Source organism: Ursus maritimus, unplaced genomic scaffold (genome assembly GCF_017311325.1).
Source record: "Ursus maritimus isolate PB19 unplaced genomic scaffold, ASM1731132v1 scaffold_12, whole genome shotgun sequence".
Taxonomy (NCBI): domain Eukaryota; kingdom Metazoa; phylum Chordata; class Mammalia; order Carnivora; family Ursidae; genus Ursus; species Ursus maritimus.
This window is the reverse complement of record NW_024423564.1, coordinates 57,677,694-57,694,143: the sequence shown is the minus strand read 5'-3', so window position 1 is coordinate 57,694,143 and position 16,450 is coordinate 57,677,694. Positions and strand designations below refer to the sequence as shown.

The 16,450-nt window shown below is 39.7% G+C and overlaps 1 pseudogene; it reads left to right on the top strand.

Annotated features, from left to right (window-relative positions):
• The first annotated feature begins 1,925 nt into the window (after positions 1-1,925).
• LOC103670669 lies at positions 1,926-4,366 on the top strand (annotated as a pseudogene).
• The last annotated feature ends 12,084 nt before the right edge of the window (positions 4,367-16,450 follow it).

The window sequence follows — 16,450 nt, the reverse complement described above, 5'->3', positions numbered from 1 at the left end:
ATAGAAGGGAAGCCTGTTTAAGGATGGAAAAACAACACAGAATAAGCCTGGATCCCTGCAACCCCTTATGGAGCAGAACTACCATCTCAGCTCTGGCCAACTACCCCAAGACTATTATGTGAGGTAGAGAAATATACTCTACTTTAAGTCACTGTTGTTTGATCTCTTTTACATATGTATAGGTATAGATATTCACCGGCAGTCCAGCTAATGTAAATCCCACACAAAATTGCAAGCTAGGTCACTTAGAAAAGAGGGAAATTCTTATTTTCAGGCCAAGAAAATAGATACTGTTAGAACCACTGGGTAACTTCTGGGAAGATAAAGAAAAAGTGGAACAGCATAAAACTCCCATTGTTTAATTATAATAAGATCTAAGAGAAAATATAAAATATATCTAAGAAGGCAAAGAATACAGGAGAACAGAGCTAGTCATTGAATCCTGAACCTGGTACATAACGCAAAAGGAAGGCTGAACAAGACAGAATGTTTTCAGGGAAAAAAGACAATTACAGACACATGTTAGGCACCAAGAACATATTTATAAAATTTTGTCTATTAAATTTTAGCCTTTTGTTAAAAAATATATTATGTATTTAATATCAATCGTTTAGGCCAATGATCAGCAAAATTTTTCTTAAAGGGCTAAATAATATTTTATGCTTTGTGGCCAAGGGGCAAAATCAAGTATATTACATAGTTACTCATATAACCATGTAAAACTATAAAAACTATGACACAAACAAGTGGAAAAACATTTCATGCTCATGAATTGGAAGAACAAATACTATTAAAATGTCCATACTACCAAAAGTGACCTATAGATTTAATGCAGTCCCTAACAAAATACCAAGTATTTTTTAAAGAACTAGAACAAACAATCCTAAAATTTGTATGGAACTACAAAGGACCCTGAGTAGCTAAAACAATCTTGAAAAAGAAAAACAAAATGGGAGGTATCACAATTTCAGATTTCAACTTATACTACAAAGCTGTAGTAATCAAAACAGTATGGTACTGGCATAAAAATGGATGCATAGATCAGCGGAACAGGATAGAAAGCCCAGAAACAAACCCACAATTACATAGTCAATTAATCTTTGACAGAAGAAGCAAGAATATGCAATGAGAAAAAGACAGTCTCTTCAACACATGCAAAAGAATGAAACTGCACCACTTTCTTATATGATACAGAAAAATAAACTAAAATGGATTATAGACTTAAATATGAGACCTGAAAACATATAGGGCCCAGCCAGGAATTTCTGACTTTGGCCATAGCAACATTTTTTTCTAGATATGTCTCTTGAGGCAATGGAAATACAAGCAAAGATAAACTATAGGGATACATCAAAATAAAAAGCTTCTGCACCGCAAAGGAAATAACTAAACTAAAAGACAACCTACTGAATGGGAGAAGATATTTTCAAATGACATATCAGATAAGGGGTTAGTATCCAAAGTAAATAAAGAATTTATACAACTCAATACCCGAAGAACAAGTAATCTGATTAAAAATGGGCAGAAGACATGAACAGACATATATTCAAAGAAGACATCCAGATGGCTAACAGACACATGAAAAGATGCTCAACATTACTCATCAGCAGGGAAATGCAAATCAAAACTACAATGAGCTATCACCTCTTATCTGCTAGAATGGCTAAAAAAAAAAAAAAAAAAAAACAGAACAAACAACAGGTGTTGGCAAGGTTGTGGACAAAAAGGAACCCCTGTGCACTGCTGGCGGAAATGCAAACTGGTGCCGCCACTGTAGAAAACAGCATGGAGATTCCTCAAAAAGTTAAAAATAGAATCACCTGTTGATCCAGTAATCACACTACTGTGTTTACCCAAGAAAAACAAAAACACTAATTCAAAAGGATATATGCATCCCTATGTTTACTGTAGTATTAGTTACAATAGCCAAATTATAGAAGCAATCCAAAGGTCCATGGATAGATAAATGGATAAAGAAGATGTGGTATACACATGTGTGAACTGCTGTGATGGAAGTCAAAGGGGAAAAAAAATAGATCACAGGAAAAGGTGCAAAGACATCACAAGAAAAAAACACATTTCATAAAAACAATGATTCTGGTTCATTGAAGACATTTCCAAGAAAAGTTATCAAGGAAAATCACATCGAATAACTTTGAGAAATGTGCCACAAAACCTGGGAAAAAAAGGTGTAAAACAGTTTAAAAACAAGCAGCAAGGGGATAAAATACCAAAGAACAAATTCCAGCAAGCAAATCAGCAGGAAGAGAAAATTCCAGGGGGGCCGTAAATGTGATGAATCAGCAGCCAAGAAACCTAAGTGGGATGACTTCAAAAAGAAGAAAGAACTAAAGCAAAGCAGGCAACTCGGTGATAAAACCAACTATGACGTTGTTCTGGCAAAGCAGATTTGGGAGAGCTTAAGAAGAAAAGACTGTGACAAAGAAAAGAGAGTGAAGTTGCTAAGTGATTTGCAGAAGCTGATTCAAGGGAAAATTAAAATTATCACATTTGCCCATGAGTCAACTTGTATGATCCAGTATTACGTTCAGTATGGTAATGAAGAACAGCAAAAACAGGCTTTTGAAGAACTGCAAGATGATTTGGTCCAATTAAGTAAAGCTAAATATTCCAGAGCTATTAAGAAATTTTTCATGTATGGGAGTAAGCCACAGATTGCAGAGATAATGAGAAGTTTTAAAGGCCATGTGAGGAAGATGCTCTGGCACGCAGAAGTGTCCACAATTGTAGAATATGTGTACAATGACGAAGCCATCTTGGAGGAGAGGAACATGCCAAGGGACGAGCTCTATGAGAACACATTTCAGCTTTACAAGTCAGCCGATCACCCAACTCCGGACAAAGTATTAGAGGTATAGCCCGGAAAAATAGAGCTTATCATGGATGCAATGAAGCAGATTCTAACTCCAATGGCCCAAAAGGAAGCTGTGATTAAGTATTCATTGGTCACAGAGTATTCTTGGACTTTTAAACCTATGCACCCCCAAAGCTAAGATCAGAAAGATAAATATCATATGATTTCATTCCTATGTGGAATTTAAGAAAGAAAATAGATGAACATAGGGAAGGGAAGGGAAAATAAAGATGAAATCAGAGAGGGAGACAAACCATTCCCTAACTATAGGAAACAAACTGAGGGTTGCTGAAGGGGAGGTAGGTGGGGGAATGGGGTAACTGGATGATGGGCACTAAGGAGGGCACTTGATGTAATGAGCAATAGGTGTTAATATGCAACTGATGAATCATTAAATTTCACCTCTGGAACTAATAATACACTATATGTTAATTAAATTGATTTTAAATTTTTAAAAAAAGGATTAAAGCCATCTGTGAAGCAGGGATATACCTGGAACATACAAGATGGCACTAGAGTGGCCATGCACTGTCTGAGACACAGCACACCTAAGGACAGGAAAGTGACTGAAAACAATCAAGACTTATGTTGAAAAGGTGGCTAATGGCCAGTACTCCTACTTGGTCTTACTGGGGACATTTGATTGTATTGATGATACTAAGCTTGTGAAGCAGATAATCATATCAGAAATTATTAATTCCTTGCCTAACATATGAATGACAAATATGGAAGGAAGGTCCTATTGTATTTACTAAGTCCCAGTGGTCCTGCACATACAGTCCAAGAAATATTGAGGTTCTGCTGAAAGGAGGTGGAAACACACACAGTCTGCCCACCAGAGCTCCTAGAGTCCATCTCTCCAGCTTTGTTAAGCTGACTGCAAGGACATTCCCAAGAAGTGGTGGTAGATAAGTCTGTGAGTGTGTTGGTGTCCAACATTCTGGGAGCTGCCAGTGGAGATGGTCAGCCTGCCATGAATGCCGTTGCCAGCTTGGCAGCAGGAGAGCAAGGACAGAGAGCTTCACGTTGCAGAACATTCTGCAGGACATCTAGTTCTGAAGTGGTTAATAGAACAAGAGAAAAAGATGAAGGAAAGTGGAAGAGAAGGGTTTTTTTGCAAAAATACAGAGTATGTTGATATGAAGAACCTGAAGCCCTGGGCTAGTGTAAAACTGAGATGCCATTACTCTTCCTAGCCTTCTCCGGAGTTCTGATCAAGAAAGTTGCAAACAAAATCAGGGCTGAACTGAAAGGCCTGATTCCCACACATTGGAGAAAAATGAAAACACCAGCAAAGGAATAGAAATGCTACTTGAAAAACTGGCTGCATAGGGAAAACAGTTAAAAACAAGATGGAATCATTTTTCCTGTTCTCTTTACCCAGCATGGAAAAGAAGAGCTAGGATCCACCTTCCTGGGAATCTGGGTGCTCTTTATAGGAGTTTCTTCTTTGTATAAGAGTGTATTTACAGTACAGTCCTCAAAAAAAAAAAAAAAAGGTGGTATATATACATATACAATGGAATATTATTCAGCCATAAAATGGATGAAATCTTGCCGTTTGTAACAACATGGATGGAGCTAGAGAGCATAATGCTAAGCAAAATAAATCAGTCAGAGAAAGACATATACCGTATGATTTCACTCATATGTGGAATTTCAAAAACAAAACAAAGGAAAAAGAGAGAGACAAACCAAGAAACAGTTAACTATAGAGAACAAACCGATGGTTTCCAGCAGGGTGGTGGTTGGGGGCATGTGTGAAATTGATGATGGGGATTAAAGAGCACACTTATCACGATAAGCACTGAGCAATGTATAGAATTGTTGAATCACTATATCGTCTAGCTGAAACTAATACAACACTATATGTTAACTGTAGTGGAATTAAAATTAAAAAAATAATAATTATTTAAAAAAACGTAAAAACCATTCTAAGCTTGAGCCTCGTACCAGATTTGGTCTTTAGGCTGTTTGTCCACTCCTAATTTAGACCAATGAAGCAGCAGAGTAATAAGGAGTCAGACTGAGTAAAGAAATCTGAAGTCAAAATAATTAAAAATGAATGTGTGGTAAATCAACTTTTGATGGGTTCCCATTTATTGGAAGCCCAAATTCTTTCATGTGACCTTTCAAAGGTGGCCCCTTGTGATGTATAGATGATGTATCTGATGGATGTATAGATCCATCAGACTGCTCATTATTTTCTAATCACATACACCATTAGGCCTATGTGCCTTTGTTCCTGCTTCTTCCTTTGCCCTCCCCTGCCTTACTTGCCTAGATAATTCACTTATAGGTTAGATCCTGTTGACATATTCCCTCCTCTATATAGCCTTTTCTAGATGCTACCACACCTCATGCTCTATGTCAGTATCACTCTTCCTGTGCTTTGATACTATTTTGTTCATGCCTCTATCATATACCTCTCTTGTGTACTAGATATGGTGATTTACACAGCTATCTTTCCAGAGTATAAGCAGGGACTAGGTTTTTCTTCAGCACTGTGGACAGTGTGCACCCCACAGCTATACTCATTGAAAATAATATTTATTGAGAGTCTCTTTTGTGTGAGGCACTGTTTTAAGCTCTTGCATTCATTATCTTATTTAATTCCCATAACTCCCATCTCAAATAAGCTTTAATTTCCTCATTTTACAGATAAAAAGCCCAGAAAAATTAAATAAATTGCTCATGGCTTCAAAACCAGGAAAGTGACAAAGCTCGGACTCCAACCCAGTTCTGACGGATCCAACATCCATACTCTTGAACTGTTATGCTGTCTCATCAATTGTTGAATAAGCAAATGAAATCTGTACTTGAATTAGGCTAATATCATTCCCTGCTGAAGCATCTCTAGGATGTTTTAATTTTTTAAAAAATGCAAATGGTTTGCAGTTAATATCGTAAGTATTCAGAGGTAGAAAGAACCTAAAAGAGCAACAGGTCTGGCTTGTTTTTCAGATAGTAAAACAGCAACTATGAGGAAGCACTTATTTTTAACCTAAGATCACACAACTTAAACCCCAACTTCCTGTTTAGTCTAGGACTTTCTGCACCATGTTTTGACCTCTCCAGCACTTTCACAAAGCTGTCCCCTAGAGTCAACCTCATCCCACACCAATGAATTGGCAGACTCAATGCTAACCTTCAGCATACATGGTGAAAATGAGGTCTTTACAATGAGTTAAAATTGAGTTTGGCTCTTCCAATTGCATAGATATTCATAAAATAAACAATATTGCCTTTGGTTTCATTTTGAAATAATATCTTAGAGTAGGCTATTTATTTGCTAGAGAGAGAGCGAGCGAGAGACAGAGAGACCGACAGACAGAGAGCACAAGAATACAAGCAGGGGAACAGCAGGCAGAGGGAGAAGCAAGTCTCCCTGCCTGACACAGGACTCGATCCCAGGACCCTGGGACCTGACCCAAGCCAAAAGCTTAACCGACTGAGCCACCCAGGTGTCCCAATATCTTAGAGTAGGTTTGATGATTCTCTTCAGGACCGCTTTTATCCTCTGCCACTGGGCTTACTCTTAATGTAGGATTTATCACAATGCATCGTCTTTGGCTATTTATTAATCTGTCTCTTGCACTCGGTGCTGAGCTCTCCAAGAACACGGACCACATTTGTATCCCTATTGCCTGGCACAGTTTTTGCCACAGAACTGGTGAGTATCTGTGAAGATTTACTGACTTGCTGAATTAAGGTTGGACGGGAGAGATGTGGTGAAGGGAGATCAGCAGGGTGGCTCGGTTTCTGGTGTGCCTGTGTGTCTGGAACTCACTTAAGTCATCATTGCATACTTCCCTGTTCCAGAAGATTTCCCTTGAAAAGTTGGTAGAAAATGGCTGTGAGACTTTGACAGTTTTTTTTCTAAGCCTGAAAATATTAGGAAACCCAGGTGGTCAAATTCAGTGTAATCAGTGTTTTTCAGGGAACATTGTGGATGGATGAATACAAGCTGATTATACAGTAAATATTTAATTTTAGATTCTGATTATTTCATATTGACATTTCAGAGCAGTAAATATTTTTATGCTGGATTCAGCCTACACCATGAAAATAACTCCCTCAATGGCAGAGTCTACACATGTAATTGTATAATTTAATACTTTCATTTAAAACATTTCTACTTTTAAATATCTTTTAGATTTGAAAAAAATAATTTCTTATCTCAGAAGGCTCAACCTTAGACTCTCTGGGCCAGAGACTAATTAGTATTTCACTAGGAAAATGGAAGGCTCGCGTTTCTGAAAATGACTATTTTGATTTTGGTATTTTCTATTCTCCAGTGCCAGTCAAACTCTCACGGGAACAGTCATGAAAGAGTTAAAAGAGAAACCTCCATGGAGAGACATTCACTGGGTAGCTTTTGCTTTTGCTTTTGCTAGAAAAGGGTGGTTTCAGACATTTACCGTTAGGAACAAGAACAACCCTAGAGGATTGTTAAGGAAATGCTTCTGGAGTAGTAAGTGGGCAGGTTTTTGGAGAGAACCAGCTGAGAAGATTTTTTACATTATGTGTGTGTTGGGGGTGGGGGATGTATTTAAAACCATCTGGTCTCCATAAACTCATAAGTAATTCTATCTCAAGTATTTATGAGCATTTTATAGAAGGCATTTGAAGAACTCTTCCCCATTACAAGTCTAGCACATCTCCTAATCTCTAGCAGTTGTAAAAGACCCAAGAAGAGATACTGGGAGATATCGTCATTGCCATTTGATAGATGAGCAAACTGATGGCCAGAGAGGCTGGATGACTGACTCAAATGTCACAACTAGTAAGAGTTATAAAAAAGCCCTTCTTTCCCCTCACTTTGCGTTTTCTTTAGGAGCTCTACTGGTGTTTGTTCTAGCTTCTTCACTTAACCGACTCCTAGAGAGGTGAACTGATCTGCCTAATAGGTAAGTAGTTGAAGTGTAACTAGTCATGCTCTGCACATCTCCACTTGCCTCCTTTTCTTTTGGGAGCCAACAGTCTTGCAGAGGATATGAGTTCTCCTCTGTCCCACCATGACATAAGTCTTACCTGGTCCAGAGGCAGCCTAAATTCTGGGAGTCCATCAGTGGGTCTGTTTTACTAATGGAATAAAGCCACAACCTGCAACCTGTCTTCAATCATTAATATAGATGATATTTTGGCCTCCATATATATTCTTTTTTTTAAGAAAAGTTTTTATTTAAATTCCAGTTAGTTAACATACAGGTGTTATATTATTTTCAGGTGTATAATATAGTGATTCAACACTTCCATACAACCTCCGGTGCTCATCACAACAAGTGCACTCTTTAATCTCCATCTCCTATTTAACCCACCCCCTATCCAAATACATATATATATTTATGTTCAGAACTCAGCAGGGGAGAGGGATGCTACTTAGACTCCAAAGAAAGTAACTAGCAGGGTCAGGATTCAAATTCTTCAAAGCTCATGCTCTAAAATTACTACTCTAGTGGCAGCAACATTAACAATCACTGAGTAATCCGTAGGCTTCCCTACATTTTCCGGCCTTTCTTGTAGCTAGCCTGGGGTCCTGTTACAAATTTTGGCTAATGACCTATGAGCAAAAATGTTATGTGTTATTTCTGGGTAGCAATGGTTAAAAGCTGGTGCACCTTTCCATTGCAACGCATGCTGAGATGGTGGCACTACCCTCTCCCTTTAAGAAGTAGGGAAGCCCAGAGATCCTGGATCCTTAAGTGGCCACATGGAACAGCCTGTGTTCCCTAATCACATTAGGCTTCATGTAAGTAAGAAAAACAAAATCTGATATGTTTATCTCCCATCCAGAGATTTGGGAGTTACTTAGTTTCAACAGCACAGCATAGTCAAGCCTAAATAATGTCTCTCACAAGGAAGGGATAAAGGAAATAAAGGCCAGTGTAGATATGGACAAGTGAACTCCAGGCTAACACAGCGACAGCACAGCAAATAAGGGATCTCTGCAGAGTCACGATAAAACAAGTGTCAGCCTACTCATTTCTTAATGAGGGCCTTCCTAATACATTAGCTAATATGACATATCTTACACCCCCACTGAACTCTAATCTCTTTTAGGACAAAGATGATACCATAGCCATCTCTCTGTCCTCAGGGCTCAGCACAGTTCCTGGGGCCTGTCAAACTGTCAGTATATGGCTGTTGAGCAGAAGCAAAATGAAGCATTGGTAATGAATACCAGAGCTGCAGTGGAGTTATTATGCTTTTGTATTATTTGTAATTATCATTAGCATAAATTATACATCTATTCAGCATAAATATATACATATATTTATGTTTAAGTTAACTATTTAGTAAACTGAATATAGTTCATTGTATAATAATCAGCCTTTTATTTTAAACAGGCGTTTGTGTTTCGGAGGTCAGGCCCGTCAAGGCAATTAATTCAGATTGCCCAAGTAAGGGGAGAAATAAAAGCTTTGTGTTTTGAAGATTATTAACAAAAATATCCCAAGACTCAAGAGGAGATAGAAATTTGGAGCTGGAAAAGACAGCTAAGGAGAGTAGCGCACAGTGGTGGAGAACATGGTTTGGGAAGTAATAATTCTGAGGACCAAGGGCTAAGAACTGGAGCAAGGGTTATCACTAAGGGCATCTGGGGTGGAATAGGCATTTAAGGAGTGAAGTGGAGCCTACATGAAGACAAGCCAGTGAACACAGCATATAACCCAGGAGACACTGTTAGAGCATGGATGAGCAGTGCAGACAGATGAAGGAAAAGGAGAGCTCTTGCCATGCTGAAGACCGTCTACAACGTGATCAGGAAAACCTTCTTCAGCTGGCAGACAAGGGGGCCCTTCCCCTTGACAGAAAGAAGACCTTCTGTTTATCACATTTAAGACCCAGGGTTCTTGGACAGTCTGGGAGCTAATAGGGGTGATAGAACCCCAAGAGGGAAATGCTGGGTTTTGTACTAACCTGGAGGATGGAAGCTGGCTTTACTACAAATTGAACAGATGAAGACGATAGCTCTTATATGCCAAGGTTTTGGAGCAATTCATTCCTGTTACATTTTTAAGGCCTTGTCCCAGGCTCATGGGCGGATTACAAAGAAACATTTGGCAAGGCCCTTGACCTCAAGAATCCATCCAGCTTGTTGGGAAACAAAGAGGTATCCACAAAAACATAACTACTAGCAGAGTAATCCTTTATCCCATGGAAAAATTCCAGAGTTCTCAGTTTGGCTACCTTGACTATTATGAATAATATGCCCCAAAATACATCTCTTATATTTTCTATCATGAATCTTCCTCTCGCCCACTCCAGGTTCTAGTGAAAACTGGTATTCTCATTTATCCCCAAATAGGCCATGTCTTTTAACAGACTTGCATTGCTATTTTGTCTGATTGAAATACCTTTGTTTGCCTCAGACATTCGCACTCAACCCACAAGATCTAGTTGTGATTTCTCTCCTTTGATACTTTTCTGATTCTCTCAAGGGAAACTGAGAGATACAGAGAGAGAGAGATACAAAGAATATTAGTATTACTGAACTCATATTATGTGCCTGTCACTGCCACTGCCTGAATTGTGTCCCCTAAAAATTCATATGTTGAAGACCTAGCCCCCAGTGTGACAGGAACTGTAAGAAAACAACTAAGAATAAAGGAGCCATAAGAAGGATTAGTGGTCTTCTAAGAAGAGTCACCAGAGAGTTCTGTGAGAGACACAGTGAGAAGGCAGCTATCTGCAAGCCAGGAAGAGAGCTGTCACCATAATCCAACCTTGCTGACACCCTGATACCGGACTTCCAGTTTCTAGAACTGTGAGGAGAAAAATCTGTTATTTAAGCCACCCAGTCCGTGGTATTTTGTAATGGCAGTCTGAGCTGACAAAGATGGTCACTGTGTCTCTTTTTCTACATTATGTCCTTCAGTGACCCCAACCACCTGAACAAGCATCATTTCCCCCTTCCACGAAGAGAAAAGCAGAGCTCTGAGAGGTGAAATAATGTGCCAGTAGGCATGTAGTAGAGATCTGAACCTGGGTTTGTGTGATTGGAAGGCCCGAACTCTTTCTACTCCACGTCCCTACCTCCCAGGCCTTCCTCTGGACCACCACCACAGTACCTGGCACGCCCCTTCAAACCACATGGCAATGATCTGTTTTCCTTGCTAAACAGTACAATAAAGTGGTAGATTTTTTTTTTTTTTAACCTGAGAGAATCTGAACAACCAACTGATAATTAGAATGAATAAGAGGTATCCTCATCAACTGTTACAGAAACCAGAGGCATGGAGAAATCCTTTAAGCTGGGAAGGCTATGCTTTTAGCCAAAAAAAGAAATATGTAGTGAGTGTTCATTCCTTGCCAGGGACTGTTATTCACTGGGAGCAAAGAAAAATAAGAGATCATACTGGCCCTTGAGGAACTCACAGTTGAGCAGAAAGAAGACGTTACATGTTAGTTTTCTGTTCTCACGTGTCATCTGATTGGGATCTGGCTGGATGTGTGGGAATCAGCCTTGACTAAGCACTGGAATCATCTAGGAAACTTTAGAAAACACTGATGGGTGGAACCCACTTCCAGAGATTTTTATTTAATTAGTCTAGGATATGGTCTGGCTATCAAGAGTCTCCAAGTGATTCTGATGTGCATCCAGTGTTGAAAATCAGCAGGCTGGGAACCTAGAAGGAGCAGGGGGCTTCCAGGTTTAACAGAAAGAAAGAGAGTGGGAGGAGGGCAAGAGCAAAGCAGAGGCACATATAAGCAACAGTCACTGCTATTCTGCATTTAGCAGCATTTAACAAGCGCCCATATTGGGAGAAGCACTGCAGAGGAACTATTAATACAATTCAGAGAGCGTGCATTAAGAGCTAAAACAAACAACACAAAAAATCAAATACCGCTGTTTATTTAGTGAATGTCTTTCAAGGGGCTGTAAGTACTAGAAAGACATTATCTTAATAAGCTCCCATCATCTCTGCCAGGTAGGGGGCAGGTTAGGCTTTTATTAAATGATGCCATATTGAAGTACATTCTTTGCTTGAATCAGAAACTAATGTAATAAAAACTATGGGGACCAGCTGCACTTAACGTCGTAAGAGGCATAACTCAGCATAGCACAAGAATGTCCCTAAAGATGAGACCTCAGGGGACAGGTTAGGAAAAGAGGCCTGAAGGGAGGCTACAGAGTATCTTTGAAGGGAAAACAGAAGTAATGTAGTAGTAATAATACTTTATTACTATTACTATTATTCAGCCTTACAATGTCAGGCGTCTTGTTTTGTTTTCCATGTATCATCTATAGTATTCACCCTGTGAGGCAGGTGCCCCCACTTTATAGAGGAAAACCATGGTACACAGAGAAGTGACTTGCCCAGAAGCAAACAGCTTTCAAGTGACCAAGTTAGGTTTTGAATCTAGATCTGATCTGAATGAAACTCTATAGCCAGTTCTCTTAATTTTGGCATTCTTTTAAGGGAGGATGAGGTGGGGAAGCAAACTGGTGAGAACAAGGTTTAAAAACAAAACAAAGCAAAACAAAACAAAACAAAAAAACCCACAACACTAAGAGTTCCCTGCAAGTCTTGAAATTAGAACACGTTCTGTAGGTGGTTGATGAGGACTGTTGAGAATGAGTAGGCAGCTGATAGCTAAAGATGTCTACTAACTGTTGAACGGGCTGCAGACTTCAGAACAAGAGCTGTGGAAGGGGTTGCAGGTGGAAGCTCAGGGGAGGCATTTCATCATCTTTAGCCAACCCAAGAGCACGGTTGACAGTGTTCAGGCCAGGGCCATGGACTGAAAGAGGGGGAAATGAGTGGTTACTATGCATTAACCATTGAATTAATGTTAAAGTTTGTGTTTTGCTTAAACTTCATCCAGTAGTATGCTAACAGCACTTGGGTTCAGCACACACACATACCTGTTAGTATTCCAGGACACCATATATATGACCATATACACAAAATAAAGTGGGGGAGTCAGATAATTTTCAGCCTAAGCCTTTGGGAATAGCAATAAAACACAGAGTTTCTGGGGTAAGCCCAACATCATCCCACTCCTTTGCTTTTCATGTTTAAGATACTACTTATTGTGCACTAACCATGAGCCAGGCATTGCGCTAAATGCCTTAAATATATCATCTCATTTAGATAATACAATAACCACATGAAGTTGGTACTATTACTGGATCTGATTTGCTGATGAAGGAATGGAAGCTTTAAGAGGTAAACTGGCTCAAGGATACACAGCTAGGGGCGCCTGCGTGGCTCAGCTGTTAAGCATCTGCCTTCAGCTCAGGTCATAATCCCAGAGGCCTGAGATCGAGCCCCGCATCGGCCTCCCTGCTTGGCAGGAAGCCTGCTTCTCCCTCTCACACTCCCCTTGTTTGTGTTCCCTCTCTCACTGTCTCTCTCTGTCAAATAAATAAATAAATAAATAAATAATCTTTAAAAAAAAAAAAAGGGTACACAGCTAGTAAGTGGTTGAGTGAGGGACAGAACGCACCTCTTCCTAACTCCAAGGTCAATGCCCTTAGCCAGTATGCTATGATGGAAATGGAAATATGGTAAATATCATTTCTCCATGGGCATTTGCAGTCTGATGGGCTTTCATTTTCTGCAAATTCAGTGCAAGAAAACTGCATCTGATGGCAGCTACAAAAATAGATGTTAGCTATACAATTAGATTAAGGTCTAAGACAGGAAAGAAAAGAATTCCAGGGTCCTCAGCAATGGCTAGTTCTAGGCTGTGGTACTATGCTTTAGCTGTGAGTCTGCATTTTTAGAGGGATGGTGTAGTAGTTTCTAATAGATGCTTTAGCAGATGACTGCAAATTTAGTGAGTTGAAACCACCCAAATGTATTATCTCCCAGTTCTGCAGGTCAAGTCTGACACAGGTGTCACTGGGCTAATATCAAGGTATCAGGAGGGCTTGATTCCTCTGAAGACACTAGGGGAGAATTAGTTTCCTTGCCTCTTCCAGCATCTAGAGGCCATTCACATTTTTTGGCTTGTGTCTTCGGTTCTCTTTCTTCAAAGCTAGCAACATGAGTCCTTCTCATCCTATATCCCTCCATCACTCCAGTGCTCTGCTTTCAACATCCGATCTCTGTGACTCATGCCTCCCTCTTCCACTTCTAAGGATTCTTATAGTTACATTGAGCTAAGAATCGTCTCCCTATTTTAAAGTCAGCTGATTAGGAACCTTAATTCTATCCTGAACCTACATTCTCCCTTGCCATGTAAGGTATCATATTCACAGGTTCCATGGACTAGGACACAGACATCCTGGGGGGATTGTTATTCTGATTGCCCAGATCTTGACAAACTAGATGACAAACCAGAGAAATGCCTAGGGAAGTAAGAAAGTGTATGAAAAGAATGTTATGGTACAGAAAGCCTTCTCATGAAAAGCAATACTCCTCTGCCTACTTCCTCCCCCCAGTTTCACTTTCCATAGGTAACTAATTTGAACCATTTTTTTTCTGGGCAGGATGAGCATGTATTTCTACAGGTTACCTACATATCTCTAAACTGAATGCTTGTCAAGTCCAAATGTTGTATCCCTCTATTCACATTAGTTTTCTAGGGCTGCCATAACAAAGTACCATGCACTGGATGTCTTCCTATAACAGAAATTTACCATCTCACATTCTGGAGGCTAGAGGTCCAAAATCAAGATGTCAGTATAGGACCACAATTCCTCTGAAACTTCTAAGAGAGAATCTTTCCTTGCCTCTTGCTGCCTTTTCATCGTTTACAGGCAATCCTTGGTGTTCACTGACAGGCACCTGCATAACTCTAGTCTCTGCCTTTGACGTCACATGGCATTCTCCCTGGTTTCTTCATACAGCTATTTTCTTATAAGAACACCAGTCATGTTGGATTAGGAGACCACTCTACTCCAGTATCACCTCATCCTAATTAATTACATCTGCAATAGACCTACTTCCAAATAAGGTCACCTTCTGAGTTACTGGGGATAAGGACTTCACAAAATATTTTGTGGGGGGGACATACTTCAACCCATAGCACTATTGTTTATGGATTTCTAAGTGGCCAATGAGGATATAAGGGAAAACGGATGGAAGGAATGGGAATCTGTTCAATAAATAAATTTTAAAAAGGAGAAGCATCTGTTCCAAGATGGCAGGAAGAAAACTTGGATTGATCTCTTTTCCCTCTCAGCACTACATTAAAAAGATGGTGAGGAAATAAGAAGGGTATAAACTCAAAACTCTATCAAACACAGAAAGGAAACCATCAATAGATGAGAGATTTCAAAAAGTCTCTGAAAAACAGAGAGGATGGAAGTTGATTAGTGATGAAAGAAGAGCCTGCACGCACTGCTGAACTCCTGAGTTTCCATACTTGGAAAAGCAGGTGTGATGGAAAATGGGGAGTGGGATCTGAGGTGGAAAACAGGGAGATTAATGAGAGGCTTGTAAACGGAACAACCAGCCCTATACCCTCAGTGCACTAAATAGCCAGCAGACAGGCACCTGCCCCAGTCAAGCCCTTGCTTTGTTATCTCAGCAATGCCTGTTGGCCTGTAAGCCCCATCCACCTCCTCAGAGCCCTTATTTGGCTTCCTCAGGTCTTATTCTGAAACAGAAGGAGACAACCAAGGATGATCAGGAATCTGAGGAACGCCAACAACAATGAAGGGAAAGATCATGGTATATAGCCACAGAAATATTCAGGAACCAGAAGACCGTTTAAAAAAAAAAAAAAAAACCTAATTAGGGGCGCCTGGGTGGCACAGCGGTTGGGCGTCTGCCTTCGGCTCGGGGCGTGATCCCGGCGTCATGGGATCGAGCCCCACGTCAGGCTCCTCCGCTATGAGCCTGCTTCTTCCTCTCCCACTCCCCCTGCTTGTGTTCCCTCTCTCGCTGGCTGTCTCTATCTCTGTCAAATAAATAAATAAAATCTTTAAAAAATAAATAAATAAATAAATAAATAAATAAATAAATAACCTAATTAAAATATTTGAGAAGATTTCATAGCCATAAAAGATGCACTTAAAAAAAGGTAAAAATAAGAACTCTTAGAAATTAAAAAATTGCCTGTCTGTAGTAAAGTAAGAGAATAAAGTTAAGGAAATATAGTTAAAACCAAAACATTCTGAGGAAAAATAAGTCCTGTTTTTTTTAATGAGTCTTATTTTAAAATTCTTTCCTAGACAAATAAAAGTGAAGGTAGACTCTGAAGACACAAGGGATCAGGAAGTTCCTCTGCCTTTCTTAGGAAGGTCTCTTGCAAAATAAAGTAGTAAGCCAAGAAAGAAAATGACCTGAGACCCAAATTACAGAATATACTATCCCAGAACGTCATAGGACAACAGCTGGAAGATTTCAAAGTCCAGACTGGCTCAGGAGCCCAGGCCCCAGGAAGGAGACCACCAGGTAAAAACAAGTGGAGGTAGAGGTTGAAGAGGTGATAGGGTTTGAGGGATTAAATAGTATCATCTAGAACTTGAGAAATGTTGGTACTTAAGCAAGGCAATTGGTTGAGTATGAAAAGGAAATTCCATTGAAACTTGATGAAGTTTTTCTTCTCTGAGTGATGCAAGGATTGAGACATAAGATTTAAAGCAAAGGAGGCCTAATCTGGACAAAATAT